Source organism: Amblyomma americanum, chromosome 1 (assembly GCF_052857255.1).
Source record: "Amblyomma americanum isolate KBUSLIRL-KWMA chromosome 1, ASM5285725v1, whole genome shotgun sequence".
Taxonomy (NCBI): Eukaryota; Metazoa; Arthropoda; class Arachnida; order Ixodida; family Ixodidae; genus Amblyomma; species Amblyomma americanum.
The window spans coordinates 393,073,725-393,089,994 of record NC_135497.1 but is presented as its reverse complement, the minus strand read 5'-3'; the positions used below and the strand labels follow the sequence as shown (position 1 = coordinate 393,089,994).

General features: G+C 52.0%; 1 protein-coding gene and 1 long non-coding RNA gene across 3 annotated transcripts in view; one reads left to right on the top strand and one right to left on the bottom strand.

Moving 5' to 3' along the window:
* The window catches only part of LOC144115717 (SH2 domain-containing protein 4A-like), a 336,736-nt gene that overhangs the window by 201,897 nt on the left and 118,569 nt on the right, over nucleotides 1–16,270 (bottom strand). The window lies entirely within an intron of this gene.
* LOC144115719 (uncharacterized) overlaps nucleotides 11,627–16,270 on the top strand; it is a 122,314-nt gene continuing 117,670 nt past the window's right edge. Inside the window, exons 1-2 of the long non-coding RNA XR_013311519.1 lie at nucleotides 11,627–11,757; nucleotides 14,893–15,007. This is a non-coding gene — a long non-coding RNA (uncharacterized LOC144115719). The remainder of the gene's footprint in view (nucleotides 11,758–14,892; nucleotides 15,008–16,270) is intronic.

The window sequence follows — 16,270 nt, the reverse complement described above, 5'->3', positions numbered from 1 at the left end:
GACTAATGCTATCAGGGATGCCGTAGCGGAGGGCTCCGGATAAATTCGACCGCCTGGGGTTCCTTAGCGTGCACTGACGTCGCACAGTGCACGGGTCTCTAGCATTTCGCCGCTATCGAAACGCAACCGCCGAGGCCGGGATCGAACCAGCGTCTTTCGGGCCAGCATCCGAGCGCCATAAGCGCTGTGCCACCGCGGTGGCTTTCAGTAAACTTTTGCTGGCGCGATGTTCACTTACTTTCCAATACGGATGGCGATAGAGGAACCAAGCGGCAACCAGCTCATGCACTCCGGTCGGTCTGATCCAGAGCTGTGCGAAACGCGTCACATCTTCTCTTTTAATTATTATATTACTTTTTCAAACGGTAACGTTCTGGGCAGTTAGCGCTAAAAGCCCCGCTAAGCTGAAAATCCGTCGTTGGCGTTGTTGGTGTTGTGAGCGATAAATAGGGTGGCCCAGACAGTCACCCCCGGAGAACCAAACTAGGAGGGCATCCTGGGTCACGTGACCTGGCATGTGGCCGTATTAGCACAGCTTGAGTACGCTATATACGCAAGCACTATGCGCGACGTTACGCTGTGTGTCAGACCGGCGCTTTTAGTTTAACGTACGCAAACAGCAGTAACGACATCAGTTGTCGAAATAAGAAATATGTATACTTTCTTTCTTACACGTAAGCCGGTAGCTAGTTCAGCCCACCTGTGCTTGCGCGTTTCCCTCCCGAAGCAGCGCTAAGTCGTCCGCGAATGCAGACCGTGAACGAGGAGCGGGCTTTCCCTGCGCCGCTGCCACCTTGGAAAGACCAAACTGTCCAAAGCGGAGTGCCGACTACGCAGCAACCACCGAGACGGATAAAACTTCTCTTCACGACCGTATGGGTGTAAGAACCCAAGCTAAGGCGATCCAGTTGAAAACAGCGCATCTTGTTAGGCTTAGGGGCGCCGCAGGTGCGGAACAACATGAAAAACAGGGTAAATTCATCACCAGTTCTTTGTGCTGTAGGTGAGATGAGGCAAAGCGAAAGTATGCGGCATTTATAGGCAGGAACAGGCTAAAAAACGCAGTAAAAACGACGAATTCACCCTGAAGCGGGCGACCTGGGCGCCGCCATCTTGTAAACGCTAATCTCCTAGCGTACATAATGGCCAGGCGCGCTAAACTCAAATTTTAGCGTGCGCTAACCTAACGTACGCAAATGCTCGGTCTCGGTTAGCGTTTAGCGCATGCGCACTGCGCATCACGCTATTTTGAGCGTACGCTTTTCCTTTGTGTATGTCTGCGTACGCCATACTAAAATGATTGATGGCGAGAGGTTGCTCGGTAAGAGCAACTTGAGTCGCACAAGACCCACCAGTGGCACCAGCTGCCATCGCTGGGCAGTGGCGCATGCCTTAACCGCTCCACCATTGCCCAAGGAGCACTCCCAAGGACATACGAATGTAAAGTTGAGAATGACCAATTTCGCAAACAGCCATGGCCATGAACTCATTAACGCTATCGCGTCATACGTAGCCTTCAGGCGGAGCTTAAGTGTCCCCTCCACTTTTTCCGTACCTGATTACTGGTAATCAGTTATCCCCCCCCCCCTCCAAAAAACAACAACAAAGGTTGTAACCAACGGTACAGCTTCGAGAACCTTAACCTGACGACAAGCCCTGCTTCTAGCGGAGATGCTTCCTTCGTGGCAGAGCGACAACAGACCGGCTGCGGGGGAGCATTGCACTTCAAGTGAGTCAACGTCGTCTTGCGTGACCGCTCTCTAGGGACCCCCATCCTGTCAGATGGCGCCACAACTTTTTACCTCCCACTACACCCAGGTTGGAAACTTTCGCGCAAAGAACGGAGCAACAACGAAGCGCGGCGCTTCCTACAAAACTTGAGCATTATCATTGAAGCATTGCGCAACTATAAACTGGTGCGCAATGTGCTTTTACGTTGTAATACCGCCTTCCCTTCCAGCGCACGCATTGAGAACGTGATCATTGTAGCAGCTGATCTCGCGAGGAAATGTGGTAAAATTAGCGGCAACTTCGAAAAACAATTCCTCTTGAAAGTTAACATGTAACAAAATATCAAGCAAGCCGCAGTAGTTCATTGCAGTCTAAGTAAATTAGTGTTATGGCGCTAAAAATGGAAGGAAAATAACGCAATAGTAATCGATTACTTTTCCATATTGTTCAGTGAAAGGCCGCCGCGGTGGCTCAGTGCTCGGCTGCTGGCCCGAAAGACGCGGGATCGATCCCGGCCGCGGCGGTCGAATTTCGATGGAGGCGAAATTCTTGAGGAACGTGTGCTGTGCGATGCCCAGGCGGTAGAAATTATCCGGAGCCCTTCACTCCGGTGTCCCGGCCTCACAGTCGGAGTCGCTTTGGGACGTTACACCCCCGTAAACAAACATACAAACAAACTTTCCCAGGGTTGCAACTGACCACTGTAATCTGTACACTTCAGATGGAGCAAATGTATAGTCGTGATCAGTAACTTATTTTCTGTAAAGTGTACAAGACTGGCCTTATCCCAACTATAAGCCGAGTCGGAGGCGCTATATGACCTTCAAACGGCCGTCGGATGGTACCCATGTTTGGCGCGTCTCATGGACCGTATGTCCAACAGAAGCGGCACTGAGCGGTGTTGTCGACGTGACTGCAGTGCCTCTGCGTGGATCTCGCTGCCATGCATGACCGATCGTAGCGAATGGGCCTTGGCTTCCCAGTGGAGTCAGCATTTATCCCGAAGTCCCCGTGGAAGATGACTCCCCCCTAATCTTAACGGGACAGTGTGCACTCAACTCTGATCAGAATTGCGTTAATCTGCATAACTGCGGAATAAATTATCACCCGGCTATGCTGGGGCTCGGAGATCATTTCGGTGATTAAATGCATAAGCTTGTGTGTCTCGCCGCAGCGTTTGCACTGTGACGTCAGCTGAAACTAGCGTCCGACGCACCACGATTAAGCCAGCCTACTGTGACGCCACCAACGGCTTTTATTTTGCCTGTTTTATGATTTCTGCGCACCGCGTTCTATCATTAAAACATCACTCTGAGCAAACAGATACGTTATAAGCTATGCAGTAGATCATGCGTAATGCCACGCTGCATTAGCTCGCTCACACACACACACACACGAGGGTGCGTTCGATGGAGGCGAAATTCTACTTTACGAGACATAGCCACTTAGCTTGCTCACCGCAAAATCTTCATCTAGCTGCCACTGGCAGCTACACAGTTCCAGCGCCCGATTAGGTGTCATTAGTCGACAGTAATTAGAAAAAAATAATGGCACGAAGAGCAGCGAACGCAAGCTATGCTCGGCACTTAAGCCGCGGCTGATAGTATCGTCTCTCCCCCCTCAACAACAACGCCAGCTAGCTACGTCACAGCTGCGCTCGTCTGGCACATCCTATCACGTGTCACCCTGAGGCGACTGCCGTTGTTCGCACTGTGCCGTGGTAACTTAACAACGCAGTTAATCTACAAAATATCCCAGAAAGTATAGACTCAGCGCTCGCCTCTGCGAGCGTTAATTTGTTTTCAAGCTAAGAGTGTTGGCTAACAACGTCAGCCTACTTTAAGCCAAGGGCTCGCACTCTCTCTTCTAAGATCGGTTCGCCGTAGCAATATAAATTTTGTCGCCCTGGTGACCGAACCTCAGACCTCATAACTCGAAGACTGCTCTTTCATCAGATGAGCCACCAGCACTATGCATGAGGCGCTCGCTGAAGGGCCAACGAAAAACTCACCATTTGCTGCGACTGTTCGCATTAATTTACCCATTTCTCGATGGAGGCGAAACAAAATGGCACCCGTGCGATGTCAGTGCACGTTAAAGATCCCCAGGTGGTCGAGATTTCCGGAGCCCTTCAATACGGGCACCTGTATGTTGCTTTCTTGTTTCACTCCCTCCTTTATCCCTTCCCTTACGACGCGGCTCAGGCGTCCACCGAGATGTGAGACAATTACTGCGCCATTTCCTTTCATCGCCGATGTTCAATGTTCACCTCAACCTTTGGACTACCTTTTTGTCTGATGTGGAGAGCCCAAAGGGTTCGCCTCGGGTCCACGCTGTGTGCCTCGTTATGCATCATCAGCGTCCCAGGTCTGCTGAAGGTGAGGGAAGCTCGCGTCTGCACCGCATCAAAAGTGTGGACCTGCGCGGATTCTGCAAGAGCACCACTACACGGCTCTGAACTCCCCAGACTCCTTGCTTATGTCAAATGCCGTGCAGGCAGCAATCTTGCGGTCCCCTTCTCCCGACATGAGGCAGCTGTGGGTGCACTGGGGACATGTAGCGCGTGCTCGGTGGACAGACGCGGGGCCGATCAATGCGTGGTGTGACGCACACCGCGCACAGCACGTACACCGCTGGCACGCGCGTGCCGCCTGGAAAAGCTCCAAGCGGCCGCGGAGACTCGCGTGACGGCAGACGGCGCAGCGCCAGCTTTCGCGCCCTGCTCGGCCACTCACATGACTCCGCCGCACGGCCGACAGCAGGCTGGCACCCGCGGCCGGCGAAACGAAAGCCGTTCGCAACGCTGCACGCATTTCACCGCCCAGCGCGTCCAGAAAAACACGCCCACGTAGCGCGAACAGCGCGCGAGCTTTTTGTCGCCGTCGCAGCCGACGCTCGACACCGCCGCGCTGCAGTGAGCCGAGAGGGTGTTGGCGGGTGAATTGCCGCGGCGTTGGCGCAACCGAGCTGCGCAGCGCCAAAACGGAAGGTGCCGCCTGGCGACCGCGGATAATAAGCAATGGGGCCCCGCGCACACGTTTGCACAACGGTCCAACGGGGGCAGCAGCCACGTGGGCACGTGCGAGACGCAGCGGCCGAGAGCGCCTTCCAGCCCGACAGACTGTTGCCGTGTCATTGTAGGCTAGGCTGTTCGTAGCAGCCGGCGACAGCGAGCAGGCCGCTTTCCGTGTCGAGCTTCCCGTGTCGAGCGACTGTGCAGGAATGCAGCTCCGTCGTATCCGCCGGTAAAGCGGACGGCGTGGGAGTGTCTCCCATCTTATCAATGCTCCTCTCCCAGCCGCGACGTGTGGCAGCGGTGCGCACGTTTCGCCCGCGACCGACAGCAGGCTCCCGATGCGCTGACGGGAGGCTGACGGCTGATAAGGAGCTCCTGCTCGCACACGAAAGAGAGGCGAGTGCGTCTTAAAGCCGCGACTCCATTGTGACCCCCTATAGGGCACATATCACGCACACTCAGAGCGTTTCTTTGTGCCGGAATGTACTGCGCAGGAGTGAGCGCTCTACATCGCGGTCGGGCCGCGTCAGCAAGGCGCAGACGGAGAGTCGCGCCGTTTTGCGTTTGCATGGAAAACAAATTCGCCAGCACTGATGATACACAACGCTGCAGTGGTCACGATGATCTCAGTCATCATCATCAAAAAAGGAAAAGGGAGCACAAAAAAAAAAACTCGCAAAGTCTTGTGTCCTACTCCAGAGTAAGACTCACAATTGTCTCCGAGTTGAGGAGAGGAGAACAAAAGAATAAAAAAAAAGACGGCCGCGTCGTGCGGTGCCGACGAGAGGAGGCGTTGCGTATCTCCGTGTTCACTCTTCCACATGGTCGTTTCAAGAAAAGATTGTCGAGCAAAATTTTAAACGTGCGGCCACGGGTTCAGCCGGCGAACAATTACATACCCTCCTCGACGAAAAGAGGGGCCTGCCTATTGGGTGGCGGCATGGCTGGAATGTCATAGCCTCATGGGAGCAGTACAGCCGCGAATTTATTTCGCTGGCGCTTGCGAGCTCTTGCCCAAGAAAAGGAGCTCGAAATGAATCCATCCGCGCTCAGCGCACCTTCGGGTTCAGCTCTCGTCGCGGTTGTATGCCGCGGTCGTCCATCACTGCCGGTTCCTTCACCCTCATTCCGCCGAGGCACGTCAATCACACGCCAGCCCAGCCTAAACGAAACACGCAGCGAACCACTGTCGCGTGCATTCGAGGAGTGAGGTAAGGCCAGGTTTACAAACAGGCTCGTCGATCATTCCTGGAGCGCTGAAACCAGCTGCCGTTGATAAAGAAACAAAGGGGGGGGGGGGAAAGGAAAAATTCATTCCGCGAGAGGGACTGTTAACTTGAGCGCGATGCCCCCGATTCTGGAAGCCTATCTGCTATTCCCACCGCGGTGGCTCGCGTGCATTTGGCGTATGGGTGCTGATCCCAGGGGCGCGGGATCAATCCCGGCAGCGGCAGCCGCATTTCGATGGAGGCGAGGTGCAAAAGAAGCCTGTGTGGTGTGCGATGCCAGCGCAGGTCAGAGAACCCCGGTGGTCTCAGTTAATCCACCACCACGGTGTCCCTCATAGTGCGCGTGTAGCTTCCGGACGTTAAATCCCCTCCATGTACGCCCAGTACCACCATTTCGCTGCTACGAGGTCGCGGTTGATTAGTGCATGTGTTATAAACATGGAAATGTTTCAAACTTTGTCCAAATAATACTTAGGAATTAGAAGGCTGAGTTATCGGCACAAATAGAGCCCAGAAGGAACGATGAAAACACACACACACTCAGTGTTGACGCTGCAGGTGAGTGGCATGTTCTTCTTTTCTCCCATTCGCTTTGAGGTTGTAATCGTACCTAACTTACTCATGCGAAACTCAACGAGTTTATTATTATTTATTACTATGATTAGGGTTATTTTGAATAGCGTAGCGCACAACTGCGCCCGCACAAAGGTTGTATCCCTGTTTAAATTCCTTGCAGTAGCTTCTTTTCGCCTTCTTTTTGTGCAGACAGTCATCTCAGGCTACTATTTGGAGCATAGAAGGAAGTCAACAATCACCGAAACCAAGTAAATGGCAGAGGAATTGGTCTTTCTTTTTTTAATCTGTGGTGCATTGATCAGTGAGAAATAAGTAGTGTAATCATAATATGCCTGAAAGATAACTCAGTTTTAAAAATGGCAATGTTCTAAGCCTCACATTAAGAAAATCCTCACGATATATTGTGCTTCGTCACTCTACGCACTGAGCTAAAGGAAACCAAGCGTACATATCGCGACAGTTTCGAATCTCCTTCCAGATGACTACGTCCCAGTTGATTCTAAGACCAAGCTCAAACAATTCGATGAATGCTTAAAACACTACATTTTTTCAATCCTGTGTTATGGCGACCCACACTGTCTGGTAGAACTCCGTTGTCTTATAATAACGAGCTGTACCTTTTGATTGAGTCTCCAGTAAAGCTGTGTTTTGGCTTGGTTGATGGGGGTTTAACGTGCGACTCAGGCCATGAGGGACGCCGTAGTGAAGGGCTCCGGAAATTTCTACCGCATGGGCTTCATTAACGTGCACTAAAAAAAACTGTGCTTTGCACCTTGCATCTCTTTATTGCAAGTTTTGTAATATATCTTGGACTGAATCCTGAACGGCTACATTTTTGGTCCCATGCCCCAAAGCGTCACGCTGTCTTTGACGGGCCCGCTTAACGGTTAAATTGTGGGCGATTTGAGCAGTGAATATTACTATGACAATTATCTGGCACCGACAAACTTGAAACCGCAGCGTGATTCAGACATCGTTCCCGATCGCCGAACGCGACTTGGCAGCAAAGCGTAATTTGCGAAGAATCTCTGAACGGGCGGCATTGCTATGCCCTGTGCAGAGAAGCGGCACTGCTCCAGCCATCTTGCTGTGCTTCGCGTCCAGCGGCTGCTTGTTCGAACTCCCTTGCTGCCGCACTATCGTCTCTGACCTTGCCTAACATTCGAGCTCACCGCGGCCTTTGTCACTGATGCACTTTCGCCATCAAAGGTACGTTAATTGTTCCGGCGGGGTGAACATACTGCTCCGAGGATGCAAACATATACGAAGCGTAGCATAGACGATATGCTTCTCCTAGAAAACTCAGTTGGCGTGCAATAATAAACCGCGAAAGGGAAGCACAGGGTTCATGCGCTCCAGGCTCGGGTTCTCACCCCTTATCGCTCCTGGGAGGCAGAGAGGAACCCGTGTTACCGACAACAAGCAGGCGCCAACCACAGAACAAGGCACTAGCTCACACGAGAGAGTGTCCAGCTGGGCTCCTGCACTGACCGCGACGTGACGTCGATGGCGTTCGAACGTCAGATGCAACCGAACCGCCGCGGCCGTCTCCCCTGTCGGTTCACAGCCTTTACAGGACCGAGTCGGGCTATCGCGTTCGCGATTACTCGAGCCGCTTACTTAGCGAGTGGGGTCAAGGATTTACGACTCTTTCCTCTATATGCGTACGAGCGACGTTGCCAAGACACCGCAGGGGCGCGTGTGCAGGCTCGTTCAGAAAAACCTGCCGAAACAAAAAAAAAAAACACATCCATCAGCTCAGGACGGCTTGCCCCCTCCGCCTTTTCTCCTTCATTATTGTCCTTTGTTTCTTTTCCCACACCACACAATTGTACTGGCATATTGAGAGCTGGGCCACTCTTACCGCGGTCTGCAAAGAAGCCGCACTTCGAGGCCAAATTTAGTTTCCGCGCCTGCACGCACAAACTGGCAGCACGCGAACGCGTGCGCCGCCGCAGCACGTGCGCGCTCCCGTGATTCCCACGGTCGCTTCCCACCGACGGCAAACGAACGCGGCCTGGGACGATCAATATGCGCGCTCCAGACACGGCCGCTTTAGCCGCGCAGTCGCAACAAGTTGTTCCGCTCGCGATGCGGTTATTCTCGCGCCTCGAACGCAGCAGGGGGGAGGCGCACGAAGAAGAAGAGCCAGCCAACAGGGGCGGGGTGCCCTTTGTTTTCCCGGCCGGACAATGCGAAGGAGAGTGCCCGAGATGTTCCCCGAGATGGCCTCGTCGGCACGCACTGCGGGCAGGCCCTCTCAGGCTGCCCCCCCCCCCCCCCCCCCCCCCCACCCGGCGAAACGCGCGTACAGTTCGCCGCGGAGCCCAACTACTTACTGGCTCACGTTTTCGCCACAAACACGCACGCGGAAAGTGCCCGCCGTCGGGTCCGCTGGGAAAAACGGCGAAGGAAAGTGCTGGTCACGCGGTAGTAAGAGATATTCACCCGCTGGAGCGCGATTATATATATACTACCGGCGCTATCGCTCTTGCTTGGGTCGGCGCGCCCTGTATATAAAAGGACCCTCAAACGGTCTTTGATTTCGCTATCGAAGCGTGAGCGCAATGTGGCGTTGTACGTGGTCGCACAAATGGATCCAATAATTCGTCGATCGGCTCTATTCACGCACGAAACTCCCGCCTTTTTCCTCCCGCGCCATTTGCGAAGCACGCGCGAATCTGCTTTAAACGCTGCTAACGAAGAAAGCGTCTTAAAGTCCGCTCGCTTAAAGTCTGCGTTCTTTCGGTGCACTTCCTTGAGAACCGTCAGCGAAGCGTAGCCACCCCGCCTCAGTGTGGACCTTACGGCCAAAGGCGATGGGACTGGCATAATTATATATCCTTAACTGTTCATTTTCCATTTAATCACATCGCAATATTTACAGCCTTGTCCTGTAATTAAATTTTCTTCCTCGAGCAGTCATATAGAGCACACACTACGGAAAGTAATGCCGCTTTTTCACAGAAAGATTCAGCAGCCGTCCATTCCTTTGTACCGCCAGGCTCTGTCGTGCGTAGCTGTGCGAATAAAACAATTACGGCATATAAGTCGCGTTAAGCGGCCCGTGCCGCAGAAAAGACGGCGTCCGTCGTCGGCGTCGTTGGCCGTGAGCGCAAAATCCACGAAAGATATCCTCGGAGGTTGTGGCGTCATCACAACCTGCCCACCGGATTGTGGGCAAACTGCGCACCGTGGCAGGTTGCACTTAATGATTGGTCGCGAGAGGTTGCTCGGGAATAGCAAGGCGGGTTTCACAAGCCCCACCGGTGGCGCGTCAGGAGTGGTGTGAGGACTTCCAGGGATCTATGAATCTAAAGTAGAGCATGAGCAGTCTGCCTTTTTCACAGGATTTGCGCCCTCTGGGGAGTTACGAAAGTTCGTCTGCTACTTTTTGAAAGCAAACGCTCGTGGCACACGCAGGGGCGATCTGTTTCCACGAGGAGCTAGCTGCGCCTGCGAAATGGCAAGTGTGTGCTTGACAGCTGTCGCCATCTGTCGCATGCTCCTGTCACTAACAGGAACTGCGCATGCGCAGTAGCAGCTGGGGATTTAATTTTCAACCAGTGGAGCTGGAGGAGATGAGGCGCGCATGCAGAACGGCTATGTGAAAAAGGCGGATTCCGCAAGTATGGACCTTAAGCCATTAGCGCTGTCGCGGCATACCCTTAAGGCGGAGCTTAAGTATCCCCTCCAGTTTTAAGAGCGTTCGCTCTTACTCATCACGTTTCTCGATTTCTTGGGGTCTGCTACCACCTCCTTTCAGCGTGAAATTTTCAAGTGCATGGAATTCAAGATGGCGGCCACCATAGTAAATCGATATAGCAACCCAATTAGTGATTGATTGGTGACGTCATTAGTATATCGAATTGGTAATTGATTGGTAACGTAACTTGTAAGTGCAAGATGTCGGCCAATAATGATAGTTAATTGATGACGTCATTATTAATCCAAGATGGCGGCCGACTTAGGCCTCCACGTGACTATTACGGCATAATTCAAGATGGTAGCCAAAATCGGGTGCCGATGATGGCGTCAAAATCCAATGTGGCGGACAGAAGTGAAATCACGTGATTATGACGTCATATTTAAAGGTGGCGACATAGTTTCAGAATCTCAAATCGAAAATGGAGACCAAATTCGGCTGCCAATTATGATGTCACAGTCCAGTATGGCGTATAAACGAGGAACCACGCAATTATGACGTCAGGGGACGAAATGGCGGCGTAGTTTGTTTCCCAAATCCAAAATGGCGTTTCTCGTTGTAGCGTTATAGCCAAGATGGCGGCCATTAAAATTAATTGTGCCCGTACAACAATGCCGTACTCCGGAACACGGTGGTTAGGCAGATGTCCACAAGCTATTTATGGCATGAATGAAGTACAGAGACAATAAATAAGCCTTGAGCGATTATCTGCTGAGTCTTTAAAGGACTGGAGATGGCGGATTCTGTTCTTTCAATTTACGCTTAGTGTGCAGAGCGTCACATTGTAATGAAATGCATTCGCCCTCGCTCCTCCTCCCCCTTCCAACTGTACGAAAATTTAAAAAAGTAAACGAAAGCCAAGTTCTCACCTAAAACAAGCACAGTGCGCGTCAGATTGCAGAATAAAGGGGAACTCATTAAAGAACTGCAGCCCGATGCTTTTCATTTGAAACTCCGGCGCTTTCCTGTCACAAGTGTCCAAAACACATTAGCGTTCAAAGGCCTGTAGTCCCCTCTGATAGCGTGATCGTTAATAAAACCCTTGAACAGCGTACGAGGAGCGCCTGAACGCCTATTGGATAAATAATGTTAAGTTAGTAGTCGCGTTTAATAAACCAATGCAGTATATAAAAATCTGGACCGTTCTATGTGATGTGGGGACCTGCCTTGCAGCCCCCTGTGTTTGCTTTCCTGCGAGGCACCGTGCAGCGCCAGTCTCACCTCGAGGATGAGCGCATTCCCTTGTCAGTTACATTAACTGGCAAGAGAGGGCGCCAGCATCGCTGCGCGGGAGACTGCCAAAGCCCGAGCGCGGGAGAGGGGCATGGGGGCTTCGGCTGGGATCGTCGGCGCGAGCGGACGTGTCGCTCGCGGCTCCGCTCTTCGCCGGAGGGGCGAGGAAGCGACGGGGAGACAGGCTCCCGTACTCGTCCCGTCCGGCCTTCGGAGTATATATCCCTTGCCCTAGCGCGGGCGAACATTCGCTCTGAACCTTCCTGGTGAGTCGGACGACCTTGATTCATTAGCGTACCTTGTTGCTAGCTGGCGTTATTGTTGCTGTAGCAATAAATGCCTGTTTGTGTCAGCCAGTGTGTCGTTCCTTTGTTCCCTCAGAGCAAGGCCCGCCGTGGTCGGCGAGCGGTCGGTAGCGTACGCGATCACGGGGTGGGGTCCGGGCGGCTTTGAACCGTGTCAGCCGCGATTGAGTGGGGAGAACATATTTATCTCCCCAATTCAACCCCACAGTGAGAAGCCATTTCCAGCCCGTCCTCTCAGGAGTTCAATCAGGCCTTCGGCGTGAGCTTTTACCCATGCACAAGAACAAGAAACTGATTAAAGCAGATTGGGCAGTCTTCAATACAGCGTGCTTCAGGAGTAGCTCCGCGCACTCATCGCTTCTCACAATGGAGTCGCTTCGCTTCTGACAACAAAGGCGCTAATTACGTGCAGGGTGCAGACGCGCCTGCGCGCGCATGCAGCATCGGCGGCCACCATCGCGCGAAGACCGGACCTTACTCGCCCGGTCCGGTGAGCAGCGAGGAAAAGTGGCGCCCCTCGGACGCGAAAACGAGGGAGCGGCGGCTGATGATGCGGCGATAAACCAATGCGCGAAGCTGAGCCCTCGTGCGCGCCCCGTTAGCGACTCCGGGAGTGGCCGTGACACGCTCCACTTGAGCGCGGAGCCCGAAGCAGCCAGGCGCCGTGGGGCCGCACTGTTGGGCGCCGCGCACGGTAGCTGCTGGCCCGAGTCCGCCCATCCAAGGCAGCGGAGGAATTAAAGACAGTGTATCAGGTGCCCCGCCGCACCCGGCTGGTGCTGCTTCAGTCACCTGCCTATTGGCGATTTTCACTACCCAAAGGAGGCGCCTCAGCTTATCCAGTATGGCGGCGTTACGGAGGACTCCCTACCACGGCAGCATAGGTAGAACCGCGCTTGTTTCAAAGTTTGACGATGAACTCGCGCTTGTTTTCAACAAGTGGCAACCTTGTGCGAGCCTAACTTTCTCTTTTCGCGAGTGTGTAAGAGAAATAAAAGGGAGACAACTTGGGGCCTTTTTAACGGCATTCTCAAAGAAGAAAATGCTAAAGCATTTAGGCTGCCTGCTACACTGTCTGCAATGAGAGTCTAATGTTCCTCTTGAGATCTTGCCGCCATAACACCGGTTGGAGCCGGTTCCATTACCCTTATATGGCATGAATGAGTTATCACCTTCTAGAATGTTCTGAGTACTTTCCATTGCACTACCATATGGGATTATACTAGTCCGACCCACTAATCCATCTTAATATGCATGCTAATCCGTACTAATCCATGAATTTTCTGCAGTGGGCCAACTTGCAAATTGGGGGGGGGGGTCCTCAAATTTTCAAATTTGCGGTGACCTATGATGGTCACGTGTTAACGCCACGGCCCTCTCAACCGCGGGCGTGGATCGCAGAGAATCACACCACTTTTGCGCAGTGGTGCAGCGGTTAGGCAATGCGCCACTGTCCTAGCAGGTGGCTGTTTCAAACACAGGCACCGGTGGGGCTTGTGAGACCCAGGGGCCGTATTCCGAGTTTGTGTCATAAAAAAGCGTCATAATCTGCTGCAGCGGCCACAGCTGATTTTTCGAAACGCCGGAAGCGGATGTCGGTACGGTTGCGACTGTGAGTGGCGGCAGGATGTCACTGCGTTGCGGTTGCCGCAGCGAAACTTCCAGCGGCGCTATTGCTCTTTGCCGGGAAATCGAACGTGACCAAAGCGACCGAAGAAAAATTCAGCCACAAGTTTAGTTCCACATCGGATTCCACTGTAAAAGTGTTACACAAAAGCTGCTTTATTTACCCAATGGACTTCAACAAATAGAAACGATAGTTCAGATACTCTTTTCTACATCCTCCAGAGGTATACTTAAAGAAGAAAATATTGCACGCTACTACGCATGGTTTTACAGTGACAGAAGACGGCCGCTACAGCCACATCGGCAGTGGTAAATAAAAAGCAGCTGTAGCTTGTTCGCACAACACGGCGTTTTACATTTATCTTGAGGGTAAAAGGGAACGGAGAGGAAAATTTGTAGCATGCACTCAATCGCTGCACAATGCGCGCTCCGTGTTGTGCTGAACCAAGACGCCGCGACGACTTGCCGCCTGCGACATCGCTGAACGTAAGTTGGTGCTGTGATCGGACGGTTCTGCAGACGCTAATTTACGTTTTTCATTTTTTTATGCAGGCACTGCAATAACCGCGACATGCCGATTTTAGGGTTTTTTTTTTCTCAGCAAATAAATAAAATGGATGCGCTAAAAAAGTCATTTGCTGTGTTTCTCTTCATATGTGCATTGGGAAACTTCGCAGACGAAGTTTTCACGGGTTCGCCATGATACGAAGCGCACGCACGCCCACACTGACGCCAGAAAACTAACTTCCAGGCTAACCCGCGAGCTGAATGCAGAGCCACACCATAGCGGGTATCGAGAACTGTAAGGGATGCCGAAAAACCACCTCTGGCATGTCAAATGCTCGTTAGGCCTAGGAGCTACCGAACCGTTCAACGAAGTAAAAAAAACGCGCCAAATTTATCCTCCATCCAATTTTTTTTATACGCAAGATAAGATGAAGCGACTCCGTAGCCAGTTTATAGCGAATTCACGTGCCGAAAAACGCAGTAACACTGACGAGTTCACTTCGAAGCGAAAGGCTCCGCTTCAGAGCACACCGCCGTGTTCGCTGTCCTTGAGCATCTGCTGGTATATGTTTGACGTCACCGTCCGGTTTCTTCGACCCTTTTCGCTGCATCCGAACCATCGCATCCGCTTCCGGCGTTTCGACCAATCAGGTGTGGCCGCTGCAGCAGTTTATGACGCTTTTTATTATGACACAAACTCGGAATACGGACCCAGGGTGCTCTTCCCGAGCTTCCGTAAGGCTCATGCGAAGCGCCACAGTGGGTATGTGGCAACTGCATTGAATTTGGCAACGGTGGGCAATTTGCTCCGCAATCCGTTGGGTAGGTACATGACGTCGCAAGGTCACGTTACCTCTCTCAACTAATCAGAGAATTTCATGACTAATAAGCAGGAAATTTGTTGTGAGACGACAACCTAAATGTTATCCCATCAAAAACAAATTCTGGCGTTTCAAAATGCAGCTGGTGCGAAAGCGGAGTCCTAGGTGGTCGACGAGCACTTCCGAGAGAAGTTGAAATCCATGAAGTCGACGATGAAGACTTGCGCAGCGAGTGAACGACAAAACCAGCAGGTCGGGTAAGCAAACCCCAGAGACTGTCAATTTTTCATAAGCTGCTCACAGAAAGCAAGGTAGGAATGTTTGCTACTCAATATCGCTTGAGATTTAATTGACAAATCTGCACATTCTTGTGCTTTTCCGTGCTCATTAGTTTATGAGCCATGTGCTGCTTTAAATATGGATGTGGTTTGGTATGGGTGTTTAACGTCCCGAAGCGACTCAGGCTATGAGAGACGCCGTAGTGAAGGGCTCCGGATAATTTCGACCACCCGGGGTTCTTTAACGTGCACTGACATCATCGCACAGTACACGGGCCTCTAGCATTTCGCCTCCATCGAATTGCGACCACCGCGGTTGGGATCGCGAGCGCCACAATCACTCAGCCATCGCGGCGGCTTAAATTGAGCATCGATTTGGAATCACGTGTACAGGTGGAAAACGAGAACAATGACGTCGCTTTTTTCCGGGCACTGTTTTCTCGGAGCAATTACCTGCGCCTTGTAATCTTGGTTTATTCTTAAGCAGTGGATGAAAGGCGCGCGTTGTATTTAAGGCCGCTGAGGTGCAGTTATTTTCTTCCGATTCTATTCTATTCTTGCCATGCACCCGTCTGTCTGAGTGCAGTGTCAGCGAGGGCATGAGGCAATTAATGTGGCCAAAGAACCAGAATGAAATGAATGAAATCATTACAACAGCCTCTCTCCACCCTCAGTGGATAACAAGGCACCTTATCATCACATACGCATGTTGTAATAACTGTCATCAACAAGGCTCTTCGCGCTTGAAATGTGCCCGTTGGTCATGTGTGCTCAGCGGTGTTTCATAACAAGCAGCACCGCGAATCACGTAGGCCCTTCTAGTCGAGACAGATCACCCTTTGAGATATGTAGGCACGCTGCCTGATAAGAACTGCGGTGTCATATGGTCCTACATGCGTTTCACTACAGCGCGTAAACATCGTATGCCCATGCTCTCTCTCTCTTGTTTGGAAGCTTATGCGGAAACATGAGCTTCCAGGAACCAGGCAAAGGTCGCTGCAAAGCTCTTATAAGGTATATTCTTACAGCAGAGCTCTGACACTAACGTCAGATTATGATGGCGAACCACCCGGGCAACGGAACAAGCGAAGCTGTTCCCTGATCAAGAATGTTTCGGGCGACCCGACAGGCTGAATCGCTCAAATGATTTTGCCTAGAAAAACGCCTCCTGTGAAACTCAGTATGACACTAAAAAATCTATAATTATTGCTTCGCAGTAGTCACTAAGGGCAGTCGCTGTAT